Below are 10,999 nucleotides of genomic sequence, written 5' to 3' on the forward strand. Positions count from 1 at the left end.
GGGTAGACCTGGCGGCCGGCTTTACGACCACCACCCCCCCTTCGCCGTTTTTGTTCTTATTTTTGACTTTTTTTTTAATTTTTTTAAATTGACTTTTTTTTAATTTTTTTTTAAATTGCCTTTTTCTTTTTTTTAATTTTTTTTCATTTTTTAATTAATTATTTTTTTTAGTTAATATTTTAAGAATTCCTTTTTTGTCCCTATTTTCAATTTTTAATTTTTTTTATTCATTCGTTCGTGCATTTCTTTCCGTGTGCGTGCGCGCGTGAGTAGGCCCGGCCCGGCCCGGCCCGGCCCAGCACGCCCCCCCCCCCCCCCGTCGGGAAGTGGCTGCGGTGCCGAGGCAGTGGGTAGACCTGGCGGCCGGCTTTACGACCACCACCCCCCCCCTCGCCGTTTTTGTTCTTATTTTTGACTTTTTTTTTCTTCCTTCCTGTTTTTTTTTTCTTTTTTTTTTAATTGATTTTTTCCTTTTTTAAAAATTTTTTTCTTTTTTTTTTCATTTTTTAATTAATTTTTTTTAGCTAATATTTTAAGAATTCCTTTTTTGTCCCTACTTTTTATTTTTAATTTTTTTTATTGGATTCGTCAGTCGATTTATTTTTTATTTTTATTTTTATTTTTATTTTTACATTTTCGGGGTTTTAATTTAAAAAAAAAATATATATATTTTTTTTTATTCATTCGTTCGTGCATTTCTTTCCGTGTGCGTGTGCGCGTGAGTAGGCCCGGCCCGGCCCGGCCCGGCCCAGCACGCCCCCCCGTCGGTAAGTGGCTGCGGTGCCGAGGCAGTGGGTAGACCTGGCGGCCGGCTTTACGACCACCACCCCCCCCTCGCCGTTTTTGTTCTTATTTTTGACTTTTTTTAAAATTTTTTTTAAATTGCCTTTTTCTTTTTTTTAATTTTTTTTTCATTTTTTAATTAATTATTTTTTTTTAGTTAATATTTTAAGAATTCCTTTTTTGTCCCTATTTTCAATTTTTAATTTTTTTTTATTGGATTCGTCAGTCGATTTATTTTTATTATTTTTATATTATTTTACATTTCGGTTTTTAAGTCTTTTCAAATTTTTAATTTTTTTATTCATTCGTTCGTGCATTTCTTTCCGTGTGTGTGCGCGCGTGAGTAGGCCCGGCCCGGCCCGGCCCGGCCCAGCCCAGCACGCCCCCCCCCCCTCTGTCGGGAAGTGGCTGCAGTGCCGAGGTGGCGGGTAGACCTGGCAGACGGAGCTTCAACACCAACCCCCCCCCCCCCCCCACCCCCAGCACCCCGCCCTGGCAACCTTTTCTGCATTTTTTTTTAATGATTTTTGATTTTTCTTTTCCCGTTTTTTTTTTTTTAAATTGATTTTTTTCCCCCATTCCCTCCACCCCCCCCCTTTTTTTTTTTTTTTTTTTTTTAAAAAAAAAAAAAAAGGTGTCCCCCCCTTCCGATGGCTCGGCCAGATAGTGACTCGACTTGGCGTCCGGTGCCCGGCACCCCCCCCCCCCAATCCCCTGTATCCGCTCCACCTGATCTGCCCCCCGCTCCTTTTTCTCTTTTTCTCCCCCACATTCGTTCCTTCGTTTGTTCGCGTCGCTCTTTATTTCTCTCTCTCTCTCTCTCATCTCTCTCTCACTCTCTCCATCTTTCTTTCTTTCCTTCTTTGCCTGGGTTCCCCCCCCCCTTACTTTCTTCTTAAATACGTCCGTCCATCCGTGCCATTGGTCGTTTGCTCAGTCGTCGCCCGTTTCTTCCTCGTTCTCGGGGAAAGTCGGACGGGAGAGGGTCACGGGATTGTTATTTATTTATTCCTCCCTCCCCCCCCCCCCCCCTTTCTCTCGCCGTTCATGCCCGCTCCCCTCCTCCCCCCCCACTCGACTCCCGAAGGGCTGGACCCGACGGCTCGGCCGGCCAGTGGCGAGACAGAAGGGTCGGCGCCCCAGCCCCACCCCCCGGATCCGCCCCGCCTGATCGGCCCCCTTTTGTTCGTCTTTCCCCGCCGTTTTTTTGGTTTTGTTTTGTTTTTGTTTTCTGAACGCTGCTTCTCCACACCCCGCCACCCCCCCCCCCCCGCTTTGATTTTTTTTCCCGTGCCTTTCTTTCCTCCGGCGGGCACGACCTGATGTCTCGACCGGTCCCCGCGCCGCTCACACCCGCACCCCCCCCCCCGCGCAACTCCTCCCTGCCCTCCCCCAACCGTGGACCCACCCCCAGCCCGCCACGCGCTTTCTTTCCATTACACTCTTGCTTTCCGTTTTTTTTTTTTTTTTCTACCGGGGGGGGGGGGGGTGCGGGGAACGGGCACGTACGTTCGCACTCCCGTAGTCGCTCGCTCTTCTTCCACTTCTCCCTCTAGTAGCGCCCCGCCGGGGGAGCCGAGGGTCCCCTCCCCGAGCGCCGGCGGTCGGACCCGACGGCTCGGACGCCGGCCGGGTGGGAGGCGAGGCGAGGCGAGGCGAGGCGAGGCTGCCTCTCCGCCCTCCTGCCGGCCGGGAGAGAGGCTCGCTGCGAGCCCGGTGACCGGACGAGTCGAACAGACGAGTCCCAGGCGGCCCGCGGCCCCCGGCCCCCGCCCCCCGCCGCCGCCGCCGCCCGCCGCCGCCGCCGCCGCCGCCACCACCACCACCACCACCCCCGGGACGGACGACGCCGTCTCCCCCCGGCCTACCTCTGCTACCGTCTTCCCGCCATTATTTTGCGTTCCCGCGCCGACACGAGCGACCGCCCGCATGCGAACCGGCCGTACTTTCCCGCCCGCCCGGCCCCCTTGTGGGCGGAGCCCCCGCCCACACGCCCGCGCCTGCGCACCTCCTCGGGAGGTCGGGGCCGTGTCCGCCGGTCGGGTGGAGGGGGACCGGGGGGAGGGGGGGGGTTACGCGGCGCCCTGGCTAAGGTGTCCCGGCGTTGATGTGGCGCGCGAGCGAGCCGCACGCGAATGGGGTTTCAAAGACCCAGCTTGAAACCGCCTAAAGAGTTACCTAGCCCCCGAGCGAAAAGGAAACGAAACCAAAACGTTCAAACCGGCAAACGAACGGGCACACTGAGGGACAGAGAAATAAACAAAGAAGCAAACACGAGACGAACGCTGCCGTAAGAAGTCGCTGCCGAGCGGCTCGAAAGCAGCGGAACGGTCTACCCGGCCCCAGAGGGCTCCGAGCCGTTCACGACGGCGGAGACCGCTAGAGGTCGCTGGCCCGGCCCTCTCCGGGCTGGCAGGCCACGTCTACCCGGCCAGGACGGACTTGGTCGCTCCGCGGCGGCGGCTGGAGGCCTCTGCGGGAGCCGCTCCCGGTCGCCGGACCGGTCGGCCCGGCCGCTCCGTGCACGCACAGGACTCGGTCTCACTGCAGCCGCGGCTGGAGGCCTCTGCAGGACCGGCTCGGGCTCTCCGGAACGGTCGGCCCGGCCCCTGCGTGCCCAAAAAGGACTCGGTCACACAGCAGCAGTGGCTGGAGGCCTCTGCAGGACCGGCTCGGGCCCTCCGGAACGGTCGGCCCGGCCCCTGAGTGCCCCAAAAGGACTCGGTCACACTGCAGGTGCGGCTGGAGGCCGCTGCTGGACCGGCTCCGGCTCTCCGGAATGGTCAGCCCGGCCCCTGTGTGCTCCCACAGGACTCGGTGTCACTGCAGGTGTGGCTGGTGGACTGTACAGGACCGACTCTGGGTCAGCGGACCGGTCGGCCCGGCCCCTGCGTGCCTCCACAGGACTCGGTCTCACTACAGGTGCGGCTGGAGGCCTGTACAGGCCCGTCTCAGGCTTGCTGGACCGGTCAACCCAACCCCTGCGTGCCCCCACCCGACTCGGCCACCTCCGCAGCTGCGGCTGGAGCATGCTGAAGGAGCCGATCCCGGTCACCGGACCGCTCGCACCGGCCCCTGCGGGCCCGCACAGCACTCGGTCACACTAAAGCTGCAGCTGGAGGCCTCTGCAGGACCGGCTCCGGCTCTCCGGAACGGTCAGCCCGGCCCCTGCGTGCCCAAACAGGACTCGGTCACACAGCAGCCGTGGCTGGAGGCCTCTGCAGGACCGGCTTGGGCTCGCCGTACCGGTCGGCCCAGCCCCTGTGTGCCCCACAGGTCTCGGTTTCATTGCAGGTGCAGCTGCAGGCCTCTGCAGGACTGGCTCGGGCCCTCCGGAACGGTCAGCCCGGCCCCTGCGTGCCCCCACCCGACTCGGCCACCTCCGCAGCTGCGGCTGGAGCATGCTGAAGGAGCCGGTCCCGGTCGCCGGACCGGTCGGAACGGCCCCTACGGGCCCGCACAGCACTCGGTCACACTAAAGCCGCAGCTGGCGCCCTCTGCAGGACCGGCTCGGGCTCTCCGGAACGGTCAGCCCGGCCCCTGCGTGCCCAAACAGGACTCGGTCACACAGCAGGTGCGGCTGGTGGCCTGTACAGGACCAGCTCAGGCTCGCCGGACTGGTCACCCGGACCCCTGCGTGCCCCACCGGACTCGGCCTCCTCCGCAGCTGTGGCTGGAGCATGCTTAAGGAGCCGGTCCTGGTCGCCGGACCGCTCAGACCGGCCCGTGCGGGCCCGTACAGCACTCGGTCACACTAAAGCCGCAGCTGGCTCCCTCTGCACGACCGGCTCGGGCACGCCAGACCGGTCAGACCGGCCCCTGGGGACCCCCACAACACTTGGTCACACTAAAGCCGCAGCTGGAGGCCTCTACAGGACCGGCTCGGGCTCTCCGGAACTGTCGGCCCGGCCCCTGCGTGCCCCACAGGACTCGGTCTCACTGCAGGTGCGGCTGGTGGCCTGTACAGGACCAGCTCAGGCTCGCCGGACTGGTCTCCCGGACCCCTGCGTGCCCCCACCGGACTCGGCCTCCTCCGCAGCTGTGGCTGGAGCATGCTGAAGGAGCCGGTCCCGGTCGCCGGACCGCTCAGACCGGCCCGTGCGGGCCCGCACAGCACTCGGTCACACTAAAGCCGCAGCGGGCTCCCTCTGCACGACCGGCTCGGGCTCGCCAGACCGGTCAGACCGGCCCCTGGGGACCCCCACTACACTTGGTCACACTAAAGCCGCAGCTGGAGGCCTCTGCAGGACCGGCTCGGGCTTGCCAGACCGGTCGGCCCAGCCCCTGCGTGCCCCACAGGACTCGATTTCATTGCAGGTGCGGCTGCAGGCCTCTGCAGGACCGGCTCGGGCTCTCCGGAACGGTCAGCCCGGCCCCTGCGTGCCCCCACCCGACTCGGCCTCCTCCGCAGCTGTGGCTGGAGCATGCTGAAGGAGCCGGTCCCGGTCGCCGGACCGCTCAGACCGGCCCGTGCGGGCCCGCACAGCACTCGGTCACACTAAAGCCGCAGCGGGCTCCCTCTGCACGACCGGCTTGGGCTCGCCAGACCGGTCAGACCGGCCCCTGGGGACCCCCACAACACTTGGTCACACTAAAGCCGCAGCTGGAGGCCTCTGCAGGACCGGCTCGGGCTTGCCAGACCGGTCGGCCCAGCCCCTGCGTGCCCCACAGGACTCGGTTTCATTGCAGGTGCGGCTGCAGGCCTCTGCAGGACCGGCTCGGGCTCTCCGGAACGGTCAGCCCAGCCCCTGCGTGCCCCCACCCGACTCGGCCTCCTCCGCAGCTGCGGCTGGAGCATGCTGAAGGAGCCGGTCCCGGTCGCCGGACCGCTCGGACCGGCCCCTGCGGGCCCGAACAGCACTCGGTCACACTAAAGCCGCAGCTGGCGCCCTCTGCAGGACCGGCTCGGGCTCGCCAGACCGGTCGGACCGGCCCCTGGGGACCCCCACTACACTTGGTCACACTAAAGCCGCAGCTGGAGGCCTCTGCAGGACCGGCTCGGGCTCTCCGGAACTGTCGGCCCGGCCCCTGTGAGCCCCACAGGACTCGGTCTCACTGCAGGTGCGGCTGGTGGCCTCTGCAGGACCGGCTCGGGCCCTCCGGAATGGTCGGCCTGGCCCCTGTGTGCCCCACAGGACTCGGTCTCACTGCAGGTGCGGCTGGTGGCCTGTACAGGACCAGCTCAGGCTCGCCGGACTGGTCACCCGGACCCCTGCGTGCCCCCACCGGACTCGGCCTCCTCCGCAGCTGTGGCTGGAGCATGCTGAAGGAGCCGGTCCCCGGTCGCCGGACCGCTCAGACCGGCCCGTGCGGGCCCGCACAGCACTCGGTCACACTAAAGCCGCAGCTGGCTCCCTCTGCACGACCGGCTCGGGCACGCCAGACCGGTCAGACCGGCCCCTGGGGACCCCCACTACACTTGGTCACACTAAAGCCGCAGCTGGAGGCCTCTGCAGGACCGGCTCGGGCTTGCCAGACCGGTCGGCCCAGCCCCTGCGTGCCCCACAGGACTCGGTTTCATTGCAGGTGCGGCTGGAGGCCTCTGCAGGACCGGCTCGGGCTCTCCGGAACGGTCAGCCCGGCCCCTGCGTGCCCCCACCCGACTCGGCCACCTCCGCAGCTGCGGCTGGAGCATGCTGAAGGAGCCGGTCCCGGTCGCCGGACCGCTCGGAACGGCCCCTGCGGGCCCGCACAGCACTCGGTCACACTAAAGCCGCAGCTGGCGCCCTCTGCACGACCGGCTCGGGCTCGCCAGACCGGTCGGACCGGCCCCTGGGGACCCCCACAACACTTGCTCACACTAAAGCCGCAGCTGGAGGCCTCTGCAGGACCGGCTCGGGCTCTCCGGAACGGTCAGCCCGGCCCCTGCGTGCCCAAACAGGACTCGGTCTCACTGCAGGTGCGGCTGGTGGCCTGTACAGGACCAGCTCAGGCTCGCCGGACTGGTCACCCGGACCCCTGCGTGCCCCCACCGGACTTGGCCTCCTCCGCAGCTGTGGCTGGAGCATGCTGAAGGAGCCGGTCCTGGTCGCCGGACCGGTCAGACCGGCCCGTGCCGGCCCGCACAGCACTCGGTCACACTAAAGCCGCAGCTGGCTCCCTCTGCACGACCGGCTCGGGCACGCCAGACCGGTCAGACCGGCCCCTGGGGACCCCCACAACACTTGGTCACACTAAAGCCGCAGCTGGAGGCCTCTGCAGGACCGGCTCGGGCTCTCCGGAACTGTCGGCCCGGCCCCTGTGTGCCCCACAGGACTCGGTTTCACTGCAGGTGCGGCTGGTGGCCTCTGCAGGACCGGCTCGGGCCCTCCGGAACGGTCAGCCCGGCCCCTGCGTGCCCCCACCCGACTCGGCCTCCTCCGCAGCTGCGGCTGGAGCATGCTGAAGGAGCCGGTCCCGGTCGCCGGACCGCTCGGACCGGCCCCTGCGGGCCCGCACAGCACTCGGTCACACTAAAGCCGCAGCTGGCGCCCTCTGCAGGACCGGCTCGGGCTCGCCAGACCGGTCGGACCGGCCCCTGGGGACCCCCACAACACTTGGTCACACTAAAGCCGCAGCTGGAGGCCTCTGCAGGACCGGCTCGGGCTCTCCGGAACTGTCGGCCCGGCCCCTGTGTGCCCCACAGGACTCGGTCTCACTGCAGGTGCGGCTGGTGGCCTGTACAGGACTAGCTCAGGCTCGCCGGACTGGTCACCCGGAGCCCTGCGTGCCTCCACCGGACTCGGCCTCCTCCGCAGCTGTGGCTGGAGCATGCTGAAGGAGCCGGTCCTGGTCGCCGGACCGGTCAGACCGGCCCGTGCGGGCCCGCACAGCACTCGGTCACACTAAAGCCGCAGCTGGCTCCCTCTGCACGACCGGCCCGGGCTCGCCAGACCGGTCAGACCGGCCCCTGGGGACCCCCACAACACTTGGTCACACTAAAGCCGCAGCTGGAGGCCTCTGCAGGACCGGCTCGGGCTTGCCAGACCGGTCGGCCCAGCCCCTGCGTGCCCCACAGGACTCGGTTTCATTGCAGGTGCGGCTGCAGGCCTCTGCAGGACCGGCTCGGGCTCTCCGGAACGGTCAGCCCGGCCCCTGCGTGCCCCCACCCGACTCGGCCACCTCCGCAGCTGCGGCTGGAGCATGCTGAAGGAGCCGGTCCCGGTCGCCGGACCGCTCAGACCGGCCCGTGCGGGCCCGCACAGCACTCGGTCACACTAAAGCCGCAGCTGGCTCCCTCTGCACGACCGGCTCGGGCACGCCAGACCGGTCAGACCGGCCCCTGGGGACCCCCACTACACTTGGTCACACTAAAGCCGCAGCTGGAGGCCTCTGCAGGACCGGCTCGGGCTTGCCAGACCGGTCGGCCCAGCCCCTGCGTGCCCCACAGGACTCGGTTTCATTGCAGGTGCGGCTGCAGGCCTCTGCAGGACCGGCTCGGGCTCTCCGGAACGGTCAGCCCGGCCCCTGCGTGCCCCCACCCGACTCGGCCTCCTCCGCAGCTGCGGCTGGAGCATGCTGAAGGAGCTGGTCCCGGTCGCCGGACCGCTCGGACCGGCCCCTGCGGGCCCGCACAGCACTCGGTCACACTAAAGCCGCAGCTGGCGCCCTCTGCAGGACCGGCTCGGGCTCGCCAGACCGGTCGGACCGGCCCCTGGGGACCCCCACAACACTTGGTCACACTAAAGCCGCAGCTGGAGGCCTCTGCAGGACCGGCTCGGGCTCTCCGGAACTGTCGGCCCGGCCCCTGTGTGCCCCACAGGACTCGGTCTCACTGCAGGTGCGGCTGGTGGCCTGTACAGGACTAGCTCAGGCTCGCCGGACTGGTCACCCGGAGCCCTGCGTGCCTCCACCGGACTCGGCCTCCTCCGCAGCTGCGGCTGGAGCATGCTGAAGGAGCCGGTCCCGGTCGCCGGACCGCTCGGACCGGCCCCTGCGGGCCCGCACAGCACTCGGTCACACTAAAGCCGCAGCTGGCGCCCTCTGCAGGACCGGCTCGGGCTCGCCAGACCGGTCGGACCGGCCCCTGGGGACCCCCACAACACTTGGTCACACTAAAGCCGCAGCTGGAGGCCTCTGCAGGACCGGCTCGGGCTCTCCGGAACTGTCGGCCCGGCCCCTGTGTGCCCCACAGGACTCGGTCTCACTGCAGGTGCGGCTGGTGGCCTGTACAGGACTAGCTCAGGCTCGCCGGACTGGTCACCCGGAGCCCTGCGTGCCTCCACCGGACTCGGCCTCCTCCGCAGCTGTGGCTGGAGCATGCTGAAGGAGCCGGTCCTGGTCGCCGGACCGGTCAGACCGGCCCGTGCGGGCCCGCACAGCACTCGGTCACACTAAAGCCGCAGCTGGCTCCCTCTGCACGACCGGCCCGGGCTCGCCAGACCGGTCAGACCGGCCCCTGGGGACCCCCACAACACTTGGTCACACTAAAGCCGCAGCTGGAGGCCTCTGCAGGACCGGCTCGGGCTTGCCAGACCGGTCGGCCCAGCCCCTGCGTGCCCCACAGGACTCGGTTTCATTGCAGGTGCGGCTGCAGGCCTCTGCAGGACCGGCTCGGGCTCTCCGGAACGGTCAGCCCGGCCCCTGCGTGCCCCCACCCGACTCGGCCACCTCCGCAGCTGCGGCTGGAGCATGCTGAAGGAGCCGGTCCCGGTCGCCGGACCGCTCAGACCGGCCCGTGCGGGCCCGCACAGCACTCGGTCACACTAAAGCCGCAGCTGGCTCCCTCTGCACGACCGGCTCGGGCTCGCCAGACCGGTCAGACCGGCCCCTGGGGACCCCCACTACACTTGGTCACACTAAAGCCGCAGCTGGAGGCCTCTGCAGGACCGGCTCGGGCTTGCCAGACCGGTCGGCCCAGCCCCTGCGTGCCCCACAGGACTCGGTTTCATTGCAGGTGCGGCTGCAGGCCTCTGCAGGACCGGCTCGGGCTCTCCGGAACGGTCAGCCCGGCCCCTGCGTGCCCCCACCCGACTCGGTCACACAGCAGTAGTGGCTGGAGGCCTGTGCAGGACCGGCTCGGGCTCGCCGTACCAGTCGGCCCAGCCCCTGTGTGCCCCGCAGGACTCGGTCTCACTGCCGGTTCGGCTGGTGGCCTGTACAGGACTGGCTCAGGCTTTCCTTACCGGTCACCCTGACCCCTGCGTGCCCCCACCGGACTCGGCCACCTCCGCAGCTGTGGCTGGAGCATGCTGAAGGAGTTGGTCCCCATCGCCGGACCGGTCTGATCGGCCCCTGCGGGCCCGCACAGCACTCGGGCACACTAAAACCGCAGCTGGTGCCCTCTGCAGGACCGTCTCGGGCTCGCCAGACCGGTCGGACCGGCCCCTGGGGACCCCCACAACGCTCTGTCACACTAAAGCCGCAGCTGGAGGCCTCTGCAAGACCGGCTCGGGCTTGCCAGACCGGTCAGCCTGGCCTTTGCGTGCCCCAACAGGACTCGGTCAAACTGCAGCAGTGGCTGGAGGCCTCTGCTGGACTGGCTCCGGCTCTCTGGAACGGTCAGCCCGGCCCCTGTGTGCCCCCACAGGACTAGGTCTCACTGCAGGTGCGGCTGCAGGCCTCTGCAGGACCGGCTCGGGCTCGCCGGACCGGTCGGCCCGGCCCCTGCATGCCCCAACAGGACTCGGTCACACTGCAGCCGTGGCTGGAGGCCTACGCAGGACCGGCTCGGACCCTCCGGACCGGTCGGCCCGGCCCTTGCAGGCCCCGAAAAAAATCAGTCTCATGGCAGCCGCAGCTGGAGATCGCTGCCGGGGCGTCTCGTGTACTCCTACACGGTCTACTTGGCCCCGACCGACTCGCACACTCCGCGGCGGCAGCTCGATGTCTCTGCCGGGGAGGCTCGAAAACGGCGGAACGGTCTACCAGGCCCCGGCAGACTTCCTCCGGCTCGGTCGCTCCGCGGCGGCGGCTAGAGGTCGCTGCCGGGGCGGCTGGGTCACGGCGGAACGGTCTACCCGGCCCCGGAGGGTTCCGAGCCGCTTCACCTGTTGTGGCCGCTAGAGGTCGCTGCCGCGTAAATGTCGGGTACGCCGGCCACGTCTACCCGGCCAGGACGGACTTGGTCGCTTCGAAGCGGCGGCGGCTGGAGGTTGCTGCGGGAGCCGCTCCCGGTCGCCGGACCGGTCGGCCCGGCCCCTGCGGGCGCCGAGCGACACGGTCGTTCGGCGGCGGCGGCTGGGTACCGTGGCAGGATCGGCTCGGGTTCGCCGGACCGGTGGTCCCGGCCCGACGG

The 10,999-nt window shown here is 66.3% G+C and overlaps 1 long non-coding RNA gene across 1 annotated transcript; it reads right to left on the reverse strand.

Annotated features, from left to right (window-relative positions):
• Positions 1-1,623: 1,623 nt before the first annotated feature.
• On the reverse strand, positions 1,624-2,732 carry LOC124417260. The gene is made up of 2 exons (XR_006931650.1): positions 2,652-2,732; positions 1,624-1,743 (listed from the first exon to the last, which is right to left on the reverse strand). It is a non-coding gene; the product is annotated as an uncharacterized LOC124417260 (long non-coding RNA).
• Between the last annotated feature and the right edge of the window lie 8,267 nt (positions 2,733-10,999).

Source organism: Gallus gallus, chromosome 16 (genome assembly GCF_016699485.2).
Source record: "Gallus gallus isolate bGalGal1 chromosome 16, bGalGal1.mat.broiler.GRCg7b, whole genome shotgun sequence".
Taxonomy (NCBI): domain Eukaryota; kingdom Metazoa; phylum Chordata; class Aves; order Galliformes; family Phasianidae; genus Gallus; species Gallus gallus.